Source organism: Ascaphus truei, chromosome 1 (assembly GCF_040206685.1).
Source record: "Ascaphus truei isolate aAscTru1 chromosome 1, aAscTru1.hap1, whole genome shotgun sequence".
Taxonomy (NCBI): Eukaryota; Metazoa; Chordata; class Amphibia; order Anura; family Ascaphidae; genus Ascaphus; species Ascaphus truei.
Window position 1 is genome coordinate 16909975 of NC_134483.1, and position 15434 is coordinate 16925408.

Sequence of the window (15434 nt, forward strand, 5' to 3'; positions counted from 1 at the left end):
ACTTTAAAGTAACAGACTAAAATAATTTATTAAAACATAATGAACTATGTCATTAAACAAGGGACCACAGAGTAGATACTGAAGCCAATTTGCCCTGTTGTCCGCAGAGCATAGAGCACATTGCTCCGAATCCCAGCTGGAAATGACGTCACCACACTGAGGAGGAACCTCGATCAAAGTGTGGACAGAGTGAAAACGGAGCTAAATCAGCAAATAACGACTCTACACACTCTGGCTTCCTTGGAAATTGTACTGTGGAAAGTAGACCATTTAGGTATACATTCACATAGACAAGTAGGTAGGCTCTCTGAACCCTACGCGTTTTGTCCTATATGGATTGCGTCAGGGGTATAAAGGTGTAGATTTAAAACTTTATATTTATACCTGTATCTATGCTCAGGTTGGTTGATTGAAAGATTGGTCATGCAATCAGAATTTTGGTATATGTCAACCAATGGTGATACACCAGAGCATATTGTACACAGGGAGAAATATCTATATGCCTGTAGCTTCTTATATGATGTTATATACAGTACAATAACATGAATACTTTTATTAATAAATGTAAAATAGTAAAAAATAGTAAAATATACTAAATAAGTAATCTAAAATTGTTATCAATCTATGCACATTAATCAATGGTAGTAAATGAAATAATCAATACAAAGAATACATCAAGAATAAACAGAGCAGAATAACAGATTTCATTTCAATGCAATCAACAGTGGATAACATGGATATATATGGAAAAGGAGAACAAGGTGAAGCCATATTGGGGCAGAGAAGAACTTTGATTATTTTAGGAGAAAAGCTCCTAGATCAATATCCACATTATATCCGTAGGGGACTAACGTTTTTAAAGTGTGGATCCATTTAGTCTCTAATTTCGAAATTTGGTTTACAATATCTCCACCCCTCCAACTCGTCTCTAATATATCTATACCAATGCATTTTATGGGTACTATGTAATGGACTTTGCTACACTAACGTGATTGGATACTCTTGCTGCAACTGGGGTTACGTTACGTGCCCGGACCAGAAGGAGTGTATGCTGAGGGATCCTCACGAAGCAAGTCATCAATCTCCAGAGTGGTAACATGTACCCTAAACACGTCCTGCTTTTATGATTAATTTATCTTGTACGTGCAATCATTTACATTTTAATATTGTCACAATATAATTACTTTACTACACTATGAGTGTTGTGCACTGTTTTCTCTTTTTTGCATGTTCCCTGTGTGATGTTGAGCCATCCACTCTGACAGGCTGCAGACTCTCCACGGATGTTAAAGGTTTTTTGTATCTTATTTTCATCTCAATTTATTTATTTCCCATTTAGGAACACAACATTGTGTTCCCTTAAACCTTTATAAGTGCACTTTAATTCACAACTTTATTTGGGTTGTAAATTGTCCACAATAATTTTTTTAATTATTATTATATATTATTACAGTATTTATATATTCGTGCACAATTTATTGTTTATATATATTTATATATATAAAGTTATGGTGGGTAAAAAAAGTGACAAAAATCCTCCACTTCAAAGCATATAGCAAATATTACTGTATGCTCATTTGCATGTCTTAGACAGGTCTGCAACCCCACCTTTCACCATTTGTGAAGCAAAAGGTGGCACTGTGTGGTCATTTGCATGTCATTTCCCAGAATCACTTGCTGAAGTGGAAGTGCTATGTGCTGGGTGATAATGGTGAAAGTCGGGGTTGCAGACCTGTCTAAGACATGCAAATGAGTATACAGTAATATTTCCATTTGATATATATATATATGTGTGTGTATATATATATATATATATATATATATATATATATATATATATATATATATATATATATATATATATACACACACACACCACTTTGTCTAATTCTTCTATTTTTGATTCATTGTTGATGTTTACATTATATTCAGACGATTCTCAAATTATTGTTTCTTTGGAGTCTTCGTGGGAATGGGTGTACATTACATATGTGAGCTTCAGCAACATGGACATTTGTCATCTAATCAAAGTCGTCTTTTTTAAAATGAAATAAATCATATTTTTTAAGCATTTCGGATTGAGTGCTGTTCCCTTTGTAATTATTTTTTTTTTTAAATGAATATTTGTACTTATTGCAAAGAGGGGGCCTGGGATTAATAGTACCAATGATAAGATAATGGGAGTTTAGAACATTCTAGATCTTTATGTAGCGCCCACACACTGCACCCACCAGTCTGTTTACTAACATGAAGAAGAAGGTGGCGTGGTGGGATAACACGGGGCACAGCTCATGCATACAAAGCTGTCAGCAAACACAAGGTGATCCAAACCCCAGTTCCTTCCACCGTCACCCAGGCAACAAGGAGCGCCGGCCGTGACGTACAAACCGCGCGCCGCAGCACGCGCCTCCGCCGCACGCGCACAGTCAAAAAGATTCAACCCTACCATTTTCAACGTAATTCATAAATGACATTAAATAAAAAAATAAAAAACACCGGATTTTCACTGGGGATACACATAGGGAGTTAGGAAAGAGGCGCATCGGGGGATGTGAAAGCAATACAACCCAATGAATTAATTAAAAAAATGACTGCGAAGCAGCCGTCGACGGCCGATGACGTGGGCGGCTGTTAAGATGTCCGCGCGGCTGGGTCACAGGGGGTCACGTGACGGCGCCTGCTTTGTGAGGCACATTTTGCTGCAGGTAAGAGGAGGCCGGCGGCGCGCGGCCAACTCCGGGGAGGAGGAGGGGAGAGAGAGCGGGGATAAGGAGGAGGCGGTCGAACACATACTCGCCCACCTCCGGTGAATATAAACCTTCCTAGGCTCAGTGCAGTTTTACCGAGGAAAGAAAAGGCGAAGCGGAGGAGACAGACAGCCCGCCGCCGGCTGCTGCTGAGGAAGGAGGAGGAGGGGGTGACGCCAGCCGCGGGCGGCCAGTGCTAGTAACTGCGGCGGGAGAGCGGTGAGCGCGAGCCCTAACGGTTTTAGAACGTGGAGTGGTGCGAGGCCGCCTCGCGGTGTGGGGAGAGGGCTCGCGGTCTGCTGGAGTTGCTGGTCGCGAGGCCGCCTCGCGCTTCGGTGGTTGGTTGGGCTGGGGGGTTCATGCGCCGGTGTGGGTGGGGGGGTGGAGGAGGGCTCGCGGTCACTGCTTGAGCTGCCGGGCGCGAGGCGAGTGCGGCGGGGCCACTCTGTCTAGGAAGGGGGATGTCGGCGACTAGTAGTAGTTGAGGCTTCGGCCTAGTGACTGCGTATTGCCGGCGACTCGGTGCTCTCCGCCGGACAAAGGAGACGAGGGAGGGAGTGAGGCATCTGCGGGTGTTATATCGCTGTGGCGATAGTTGGACGGGCTCGTGCGGTTTGAAACCCCGGCCCCCGCAGTGTATCGCGATACAACCCCATCAACCCCTCTTCCCCCCCCCCCCGTAATATATATGGCCTGTGCCTGTTTGTCCGTACCCAGATCCATTGTCTGAGCTCTTTGTGTGTGACGGAGAGGGAGCGTTATAGCGAGGGTCCCCCCTCTCTCAGCCCTTTGTGATGCGCTGGGACTCGGGCACATGGTGAATCCTTCCCCCCCACATTCCTCCCCTCGCTGGGCATCACAGCCTGGGGATGCAGGGTCTGCTGTATGTAACCTTTGCAATAACTAAAGAGGTCTCTCTGCACACCGTCGTGCTGTGGGGGGCTCTATGTTATGGGGTGGGAGTGTTGTACATCCGATATCAGGAATCCACCCCCCCCCCCTTAGTTTGCATCAGCCCCCCCTCCCCCCTAGTTTGCAGCCCCCCCCCCTAGTTTGCAGCCCCCTATGTATATATAGGTGAGCGCTGTCTGAATGTGGAAGCAAAATGTAAACACATTACCTATCGTGCAAATATGATCAGTGGCAGGTTCTTTTGCTCCAAAGGGGAGCATCGTCTTTTTATTAGTGTCGTTCCCCCCTCTCCCTGTTTAGGGTCCTGCAAGCACCTCTGACACGGAAAGGGTTAAAGGATGACTGGCTGGCCTGTCACAATTGAAGTGATGGGCGAGATGTGACTGACACGACCTTTCATGTTGTGATTAACACCACTCACTACCCAGCTTCAAATGTTGTACTTCTTACAATGCATGCTTTGATAGGTAACTTACAATGTTACCAGGCCTAGCTATTATTATTATTTTTTTGAATGATTCAACATTAATCTCCGTAAAAGACTTCACTTCAATCATGTTGTGGAGAGTCCTGCTAATACGTGTTAAGAAGTTTCTATAATATTTACTACACCCCTTTTTTTGTTCTTCCAGGGCACCGTAATTTGTTGGCTGCTTTTGCTAGAGAGGTTACATGTTTACTATTTATTTTTGGTTTTGCAGTACATTTGTGTTATATCAGGATCCTGCCGGGTGAACAGTGTACAAATTATAATCTGCGTTTTGGTGTGTGGGTGAGAATCTAAACAAAATGGGTTAGACCAGGCATGCACAACTCCAGTCCACGAGGGTCCAAACAGGCCAGATTTTCAGGATATCCCAACATCCCTCAGTCATACTGAGCCACTAATTGAGCCAGCTGTGCTGAAGTAGGGATATCCTGAAAACCTGGCCTGTTTGCGGCCCTCGAGGACTGGAGTTGTGCAGGCCTGGGCTAGACACATACAACATAGTATATATGTTAAATTATATTTGAAATGCCCACACATGATGCATTTGGAAGGATTTGTAGGTTTTTACTCATTTTCAATTTGCTATTGCTTTGGGGATGTGATGACATGAACTCTCCATGTACAAACTGATCCTTTTTTTTTGCCTGTTTTGCTCCAGTTTTAAGTTCTTGTTTTCCTACAGGTTTCATGATGCTCAGTGTGTGGAATAAGAGTGAATGTGTTTGCTGGAGTATATACTGTATATTTATCTGCACTCAACACTAGTCAAGCCCATTTTTATTGTGGTAAGAAATATTATTCTGATAAGTAACCGATTTTTATTTAAAGTTTTTTTTTTTTTTTTTTTTTTAAATATATAAATGGTTTGTGCACAATTGTTTTTGATTTGTAACCTTTTTGGTAGTTGAGTACAAATTCCCCTAGGCTTTTTGCCTGCACTGGTGTGCTGTAGCATTTTAGAGAGCTACATTTACTTATTGGCTGGATGCAGATACAGTGTTGGACATTTTGAAAGGGGCCCTAATGCAAGATTAAATTGTTTTTATCAGGCAATAGCAAGGGATTAGCTGGGGTGTAGTGGCTAGAGCCTTCTTTATTTTCCTCACTTGTAGTTGTACTTGGATACTAGCTTCGTCCTTCTATACTGTCTTTTACAGGGGTTCATTGGGACAAAGGTTATAATTATAAACGTATTTGGAATAAGTAGGTATTCTGTACCTACAAGTTAATACCAGTCATCATTTACATTGGGTGAAGTATACCCTGTTCATCCTTTGGTTGATCAGATTCATTTCTCAATGTAAATTGGTGGTAATAAAACTCCACTGTAGAAACCACCTTATCTGGCTGCCATTAGCTCACTTTTTAACATGTTACACACTGTGCCAGGCACCTATTAAAGGCAGTCACAGGGGGTTGTTTTCGGTTTGTGATTGAGGTCAGGGGTGGGGAAACAGCTGCTCCTTTTAGAAAAGAAATTTGAGCTGAGAGGGGAGCAAGGAGAAGGCTTTTTCCGTTTAAACATATGTGAACAGGCACTTATGAAACACACACTCATGTTTCGGGAATACTAGGAGGGATTACTATTTGGCTATTTGAAGCACCCCACGTTTATAAACCCCCTATGAAATGTATTCTTGTACTAGTATTATGTATCCTCTGTCTATACAGTATTCTTTTTATTCAGAAGTAAGAATTTATATGCATGTTTTTTTAGTCTGTTTAAAACGTATATTTCTGTTGGGACAGATAAAGCCACACCAGTTTCCCATTTCACCCCCCGCACAATTTGAAGACAGTCCTAAGATTTAAGCAACAGAAATATCTTATTGGGATTTCACTCCAGCTCTAACTGCCTGAATACCTGTTTCTAGCTAAAAGACTTGATCTGTATTTGGATGCTGATACCAAGATCATTTTTTTTTCTCCCCCTCCCGCTCTTCTTACAATCATACAATTTGTGTTTAACCGCCTTCTCATTGGCTTTCTGGATTCAGTGCACTTTTTAGTCGTTTGAACATTTGTGAGCTGTAGGTCTTTTGGGGAATAGAGGAAAGACCTATGTGTCTGCTTCCAGTGAAGTGTGTGTGAACCTAGAGATGATTTTTCAATATCGGTTCCCCGGGCATCGCTAAAGAGCTCCCTGCAATTTTCAGGTCATTAGAAAATGATAGAAGAAAGTTGAACGCGCTGGTAAGAAGCTTCCTGTTTCTTGCTGGTCACAGTATGTCCCTCTGCTCCAATCCTCTCTCATGATCCACCAGGGCAAAAACAAACATGAATATACAAAAAGAAGCGCGCAGAGAACTCTATTAGATTAAAATTCCTTTAACATTCCATGTAGTACATAAAAAAACTTGCATATTGTAAAATGGCATTGCTAGCATCCGTCCCCCGCATCACAGGCTGCTGGAAATGCGGGACCCCCGGGTCATTTCCTAGGTCTGCTCTCTGCTCCGCTCTCACTAGAGTACCAAATGGCCACTTTGCCAGGGGCAGCCGAACTGCAAGTCCCAGAGTGCACCGCGGGTGGTGTGAATCTCGCAAGAGCTGCTGCCTAGCTAGAGCAGCGTTTCCACAGATTCACAGTGAACGGGGGAAGAATCAGTGTCCCGACGGGTAATCTCACCACGTCCTGCACTTGGACACTGACACAGCCTTAGTTCCTCTTCGTGTTTCGTGTTTTTTTACGCTTCGTCAGGAGGTATTTTTGCGTGCTGGGAACTGTCCCCTTTATATGGGACAGATCTTCCTATTGGCCTAGATATTAAGACTGACAATGCAGCCATTGGACAATTGCTCCCATTTACACACAAGATTAATTGACAACATTAACATACATCCACAAAGAACGTATTGCACATTATAAACACATAAAAACAATAAAATATAAATAGCTAAAAAAGACTGTACCCAGGAAAAGTGATAGGAAAATGAAATCCTATTAAACACTTTCCTATTAATCTATCAATCACATTGGCACCTAGCCGAATCCATAAAAATTCCTACCCCAATTTAAAATGTTTAAAAAACCCTTAAAATTAAAAAAAAAAACATTTAAAATTTAAAAAAAAACTTCATATATCCAAGATCTTAACCTAAAAATGCCTGAGAAGAACAGTAGAGAATCCCACGAAACCCCCCATTTTAATTCAAAAAGGGGTGGAGCTCCAATTGTTTATTCAATCACAAAAGGGGTAGAGTACTGTAAATGGCACAGTGGTAGGTAATTAAACAGTAGGAACCAACTGGGGGGAATGAAAAGGGCTGAATGTACCAACTTCCCCTCCCTTAGCCACAAACAGTAGAAGGTAAGTATCCTCCCTGCTGTTATGCCCTGTGTATGCATATATAATGGGTTGCAATGACTGTGGCTGCAGGAGTGTTGAAACAACACTCAAAGTGAACTGTGCTAAGATGTATTTTACATCCCTTGAAGAAGCGCCTTCATGATGCTGCTGTCGTGATCGCTGCACTAGACTACCATGGGCATCTAAGTGCTATTGGAAGCATTTGCTTAATAGCCTGTTGAGTCTGCGACCACACTGCACAGTTTGTGAGATTGCTGTGTTACAGCTGATATGCGCACTTCTCACACTACAACAGCACAGCAATTATCCTAGTAGTTTTTAGTCATTCTACAGCTGACATTATGTACTAATGAGGCTTAGCACAGCTCACTTTGAGTGTAATTTCAGCACTCGTGCAGCCACAGTAAATGCATCCAGCTATATATATGCATACACAAGGCATAACAGCAGGGTGGATACTTACCTTCTACTGTTTGGCTAAGGGAGGGGAAGTTTGTACATTCGGCTCTACCTGCCTAACCATGGACTTTACATGTTTAGCATACTTATCATGAGTATGGATATCCTTTAATATAGTACAAATTGTAGAGTGGTCGTGGGAGGGAGGAGTTTGCCTAGGAGCTCCCTTCCTCTTAGTAGGCCCAACAGCCTATTTTTGTTGGGCTATCCAGCCTGGTTACTACCCCATTCTAAGGGATAGTCACGTGAATACTATATTTGACCTTCCATTTTTGTAGCTCTATTTTTCAGTTACGATATACTATTGTGAGCTTCCTTTTTTTGCACCCTGGAGTCTTTTAACACCCAATATTTTAACTTTATTTTACGATTAAAATAGTTTTTATAGATCATTACATTTTTGGGATATTCCGAGCTCTGCCCTTTCCTATTTTGGCTTTATTACACTATTATACTATGTAGTGTGATTGAGTGCTGTTATATAAGGAACCTCACTGGTCTACTGTCCATTCTTGGGTCTGTTGCTTACAGTATCTGACTTGTCTATTGCACCGTTCACCCTATTTGACATACATTTATAAAAGTTAGTAGTGCTGGTGTCCTATTTTGTTGTCAATCCCAAAGGGGTCCTACTACATAACGTGTATATCCAAAACTGTTCTCGCAGGAGAAGTTTTAGATCCCTATCTCCCTTCCTAACATCTCTCTTACCCAATTCTAAACCTCTAAAATGAAAACCTTCCGCTGACCCACCATGATGGTCAAGGAAGTGCTGAGCCAAATTATGGAACTTTTCCCCCCCCTTTATTTTAAAGGCCTCTTGCATTCTTAATGCCACTGACATGTTCCCCATTTCTTACCTTTAACGGTCTAATGGTTTTCCCAACATAATATTTATTGCAGGGACCGTCGATGACATAGACTACAAAATTGGTAGTACAGGTGATATATTCACCAATTTTGTATTCTTTCCCTATTCTGCCATCTTTAAAGATTTTCTCTTGCGTCATGTATTTACACATGACACATTTCCCACACCGATAATTCCCAATTTGCTTCCCTAGGACATTATCAATAGAACTGCTTTTATTGAGTGGTTTCAGGGCACTAGGTGCTAGTATACTTTTAAGGTTCCTAGCCTTTTTGAAGACTCCCATGGGTTTGGGTGGTGAGGTATGTCAGAATTGGGTCCATTTGGAGAACCTCCCAATGTTTATAGATAATTTTCCTTATATTGGTTTCCTGCTTACAATAATCTGTAATAAACATTGGCATTTTATTTAAAGTCTGAGTTTTTCTTTTTATCCTTTAGAATTAACAATGTATCCCTAGGCCTTAAACTGCTGTTCCTCATGGAGTTTTGTATTACATAGACATTAACCCTTATCCAAAAATCACTGTTTAAGGACCTCTGTTTGTTCCTCACAGTCGAATGGCTCCAAACAATTCCTTCGTATCCTCATTAATTGTCCATATGGTATGTTATTGAACCATTGCAGAGAATGATTACTTGTGTAATCCATGTAGGAATTCACATCTACCTGTTTAAAGTGGGTTTTGGTTACAATGCGATGATCCACTGCCTCCAAACAAAGATCTAAGAAGTGAATCCCTATGGTACTGATCTCACTACTAAAGACAATATTCTGATCATTGCTGTTCAAAAAGGAGACTCACTTTGTCAGGTCTTTACCGGACCGGGACCAAATGATCAGAATATCGTCAATATATCTACCAAAATACACAATGTTGGCTGAATTTGTTGTTGATCCATACAAACTCCTCCTCCCATAGACCCATAAAGAGACCTGCATAATTTGGAGCAAATCGTGTACCCATAACCGTCCCATTGGTCTGGATATAGTACTCTCCCTCAAACAGAAAATAATTATGATGTAAAATAAACATAATGTTATCAATAATAAATTCCCATTTGAAAATGATACCAAATACTGAAGAATTTACAAAGCATCTGATCTCGGACGTGCTATTAGAGAGGGTTGGGGTTCCTTACAATGCATCTGATCTCAGATGCGCTATTAGAGAGGGTTTGGGGATCTTTACAATGCTTCTGATCTCGGACGCGCTATTAGAGAGGGTCGGGGTTCCTTACAATGCTTCTGATCTCCGGTTTTCACAATATAATTATAGTGTTCCTTAACCAAAAAAACTATATATAAAAAAAACCTGCTGTAACATGTTGCCTGTGCTGATAAATGGAACTAACATCCAGCACAGGGACCTACCTGGCGGTCTGTATCATGTACCTCGTATGTCATTTCTTGTTTGTACTCTCCCCTAAAGAAAACAATCTGAACAGAAGAAGGCACTCTGCCATTAACATCACCACTGGGCAATTATATGATCGAGATTTGCCGGCAAGTCAGCTGCACTGCACCTTCTGGCACCTAAGGAATGAATCCAAAATACTGTGTAGGAAGAGGATTAATATTGTGAACCCTTATCCTTAGAAATATTTAAGTTGCCATGAAGTGAGTGTACTTTGCTAGGTAACAGTCTGCATCTTGTAATAGTAATATAAAAACAGCTTTCTAACATTAGTTTGGGCTAGGTGCATTTCAAAGCTGCAAACATATATTTGTTTGCAGCTTTGAAATGCACCTAGCCCAAAATAATGTTAGAAAGCTGTTTTTTAATTTAGTGACATTAATACACCTCAAAGAACATTGTGAGATTATAAAGATAACTTTTTCTGATAAGACCGTTTTGTATTATGCATAAAATAACAGCTCTGAGCTGCCTGGTAGAGATTGCAAAGTGAGAAGAAGCAGAAGTTACCGTGTGAGCTCTACTGCAGTCTGGGTCGATTAGATAAGAACTGCAATAAAATCATAAACTAGTAAATATTAAGTTTGGTAATCTGCATATATGGACATCATGTTAAGCTTACGTATAAAATAGGAGGGGAACTACACCTTTTTTAGTTTGAGTTGGTTTATATGTGGCTAAGGCCTCGGACATGGTCAAAAAGAACGTGCTGAGGGGAAACATTATCCCTATCAGTGCGGCTTTAGACGGCGCGTGTGGAATTTCAGCCGACAGATCAATTTTACTTTTCCCACTGAGGTAAGCGCAGGGCCGGTCACGTGACTGCCAGAAGCCAATAGCAGTCCGTGCCGTGGCGCCCTAGCCCCGCCTCCCGGCCCGGCACACAAGCGTGCTCGCTGACGCTCATGCAGGGACACGAAAAATCTCCTGCTTGAGCAGGAGAGCATGAGCGTCAGCGCTGCCCAGCGCTCTTCATCTCACCATGTCCCAGGTCTAAGACATGAGTACTGTCTGATTTGTGATCTTAATTGCTACATCCTCAAGTAGTTTTCATACTGATGTATATACAGACGGGCCTCGTTCATACTGCAGGTTCCGTTTCCTGGCACCGCCAAAAAGCGAAAAAATTCAAAAAGCGAAACCGGCAATTTTCGGCTTCTGCACATGCGCAGACTTGCAGTTCCCTGTTCTGCGCATGCTCGACCTCGGCCGTCCACGTTCTACGCATGCGCAGACATGGCTGCCCCCTTCTCAGTACCGCCATAAAATGGAACAAGCGCCGAACGTAATGAACATAGGTATACTGTACGTTGGGAAACGCCGTATGAGTGAAAAGCGGGCCGTACTGTAAACAAATATTTGAGGGAGCTATAGAAGTTGTGCACTCCTGTGACTTATTTTACAAACCCTGTGATCCCAGCAGTTCCACAACAGCTGCAACATTTATACTTTGTCATGAGCCAAGTGACATTGATTGCATGTAACATGCAAGTTATCATTCTGTTGCATGACTGGCTTTTAGGTTAGAAACGGCCCGATTTAAATGGAAAAAACGCACAAATGTTTTTAATGGGACATACGTTATTTGTCTAGCATTTATTGGGCATGCACACATCTAATATTGAAATAACCTCCTGATGCCAGTGCTGTAGAACGTGAACAATTTGTAGTGTCGGCATAATGGAAACAAAAGTGAAATTACAGTTAAAATGATAGAGTTTTTGCAAATGTCAGGACTTTGACTTTATGTATAATACAATCCCCCATGTGATGTGCTACAAGTAGTTTACATGTTTGGGTCTCTGAAGTTGTATTAGAAGATGCTGCCTGGGGAATGCTTTGTTCTCTGCTTGGAGTCCTTGACAGTTGGTTCTCTTGTACTTTGATCCACAATATGCAACAATTGTTTACATTGTGAAAACTGTTAGGCACTTGGTTTGTTAGGCTGCACTTATAAAGCCGGCGACGCGACCGATGACATCACCTGTCACCATTGCGATGAGTTGTATTTGAAGTTTAGGCGACGTAGCTGGCTGCAAGGCCAGCAACGTCATAAAAGGGGAGGGCAGAAGAACGGAGAAGCTCCTGATTGGTCACAAGGGGAGACCGTTACCCATAAAATATCAATGACTACCACATTTCTGGTAGCACTGTTGCTCCGTCGCTGTCGCGTGCACTATAGGCGACGGCGACAATGCATTTGTTTTGTCGCGACTTCGCCAGCACTATAAGCACAGCCTTAGGAAAACATAAATCTACATTTATTGATGAGACCCATATCTTGCTTTCTATGTTGGGAAATATTGATGTCCAGTTTTTGACATGTAGGAATGCGCACCAGTAAAGGCGACTTACAAATTAAATGGAGATATATTGGGGGAATCCTTGATGTAGAAGGTTTTAGGAGTGCTTGTAGACAGCAGGCTTAGCAATAGTGCCCAATGTCATGCAGTAGCTGCAAAGGCAAACAAGATCTTATCTTGCATCAAACGGGCAATGGATGGAAGGGAAGTAAACATAATTATGCCCCTTTACAAAGCATTAGTAAGACCACACCTTGAATATGGAGTACAGTTTTGGGCACCAATCCTAAGAAAAGACATTATGGAACTAGAGAGAGTGCAGAGAAGAGCCACCAAATTAATAAAGGGGATGGACATTCTAACTTATGAGGAGAGGCTAGCTAAATTAGATTCTTTTACATTAGAAAAGAGGCGTCTAAGAGGGGATATGATAACTATATACAAATATATTCAGGGACAATATAAGGAGCTTTCAAAAGAACTATTCATCCCACGGGCAGTACAAAGGACTATGGGGCATCCCTTAAGGTAGGAGGAAAGGAAATTTCACCAGCAACAAAGGAAATGGTTCTTTGCAGTAAGGGCAGTTAAAATGTGGAATTCATTACCCATGGAGACTGTGATGGCAGATACAATAGATTTGTTCAAAAAAAGGTTGGACATCTTTTTAGAAAGGAGAGGTATACAGGGATATACCAAATAAGTATACATGGGAAGAATGTTGATCCAGGGATTAATCTGATTGCCAATTCTTGGAGTCAGGAAGGAATTTATTTTTCCCCTTAATGGGGTTTTTTGTTTGCCTTCCTCTGGATCAATAAGTATAGATATAGGATAAAGTATCTGTTGTCTAAATTTAGCATAGGTTGAACTTGATGAACGGAAGTCTTTTTTCAACCTCATCTACTATGTAACTATGTAACTTCCAAAAACGTTGGGAATGTTTTGCTTTCTTGCATATCATTTTAATATTTTTACCTTTTGGTAGCGCAGTGCTTAGTTTGATGTGCTAGAAGTCGTGATGTTTTTTGGTACGTATTTGTAATCTTGCCAGTTTTTGGCCTGTGCTTGTGCTGAGAGAAGGCCCATTTGTCCCTCTGTGAGGACTGCATTGCATGGACTTGGCAGTTTACGCCCTCTTTGCCATGGCAGTGCTTCAACCTTCCCGACGACAGGAGGGTGAGAGGACAACTTGTATCTCTCCAGTGGTTGGATTGTAGCTAGGTTTTTTTTCTCTTTAAGTTGATGTATGTACACAGAAGTACTCATAAGTAGGTATGACCATGAGTTATGTTTTGTTACGTATACGCTCTTGTTTTCTCCACTTAGAGAAAAATGTTAATCTTCCTAAATTTAAAAAAAAAAAATTCTGCCCCCCCCCCCCAAACTCTACTTAGCTTATGCGCTCTCCCCTGTTTTTCTGTACTTCTGTTTTTCTTCTGCCTTGTAGAAAGAGAACTGGCGCACATCCAAAGGAGTGGGTCCCAAGGTATAGTGAAAAATATCCTTTATTTAATCCATAAAACAAACGGAGGTTAGCACCCTCCTACGCGTTTCGTATACACCCGTACACTTTATGAAGGAGTACTCCTTGATAAGGTGTACGGGTGTACATGAAACGCGTAGGAGGGTGCTAACCTCCGTTTGTTTTATGGATTAAATAAAGGATCATTTTTCACTATGCCTTGGGACCCACTCCTTTTGGCTGTGCGCCAGTTCTCTTTCTACATTGCACCAGCACTTCAACTCGGCCGCACGCCTTTCAGGACATTGAGATTGGGCAATATGCGAGTGTTAATCCATCATTGTGTTACATTGTTAACCAAGGGACCATCCCCATGAGGAATACATAGGGGCTTTATTGTTAGCCCTATCTTCAGGGATATCCTGGCACCACAGGGCTATATATCTGTATTACCACTAGCCCCACTCTGTGCCAATTTGCATTTTGTGCATGAAATGGATCCAGCGCTGGAGCGCATTAATCACTAACTGTCCCTTCTGCCTTGTAACTGCTTGGTGATCACAGGAGGGTACAGAGTGGGGAGAACTAAATTGGACTCTCCTTATGCCCTGTTAACACCAGCTCGTCCCTATGCCCATCTGTTTGTTGAACCAAATGAAGGTACACCGTGACACTGCAGGCCTGGCCTCAGGTAGAAGGTAATGGGAGCCAGTATACGGTGACACTGCAGGCCTGGCCTCGGGTAGAAGGTAATGGGAGCCAGTATACGGTGACACTGCAGGCCTGGCCTCAGGTAGAAGGTAATGGGAGCCAGCATACGGTGACACTGCAGGCCTGGCCTCAGGTAGAAGGTAATGGGAGCCAGTATACGGTGACACTGCAGGCCTTGCCTCGGGTAGAAGGTAATGGGAGCTAGTATACGGTGACACTGCAGGCCTGGCCTCGGGTAGAAGGTAATGGGAGCCAGTATACGGTGACACTGCAGGCCTGGCCTCGGGTAGAAGGTAATGGGAGCCAGTATACGGTGACACTGCAGGCCTTGCCTCGGGTAGAAGGTAATGGGAGCCAGTATACGGTGACACTGCAGGCCTGGCCTCAGGTAGAAGGTAATGGGAGCCAGCATACGGTGACACTGCAGGCCTGGCCTCAGGTAGAAGGTAATGGGAGACAGAATACGGTGACACTGCAGGCCTTGCCTCGGGTAGAAGGTAATGGGAGCTAGTATACGGTGACACTGCAGGCCTGGCCTCGGGTAGAAGGTAATGGGAGCCAGTATACGGTGACACTGCAGGCACTGGCAGAAATGAAGTTGGAGTAAAAATTGCTATTTTAATGAAATGCAAAAACAAGACTGTCACTGGACTTCTAAAAAGACAAAGTTGATTTCCCTTTAAATATGTATGTATGTTGGGTTATATACAAGCACCATGATTAAAGCTCATTTCTGAAAGCTTTTTC

General features: G+C 42.3%; 1 protein-coding gene across 15 annotated transcripts in view; it reads left to right on the forward strand.

Moving 5' to 3' along the window:
* Window positions 1-2562: 2562 nt before the first annotated feature.
* The window catches only part of UBAP2 (ubiquitin associated protein 2), a 66657-nt gene continuing 53785 nt past the window's right edge, over window positions 2563-15434 (forward strand). For 5 of the 15 annotated variants that reach the window (XM_075582957.1, XM_075582998.1, XM_075583007.1 and 2 more), the window contains exons 1-2: window positions 2713-2966; window positions 4832-4934. The gene's annotated coding sequence lies outside the window, so the exon portion shown is untranslated. The other 10 variants (XM_075582741.1, XM_075582988.1, XM_075582965.1 and 7 more) reach the window with 7 other exon arrangements.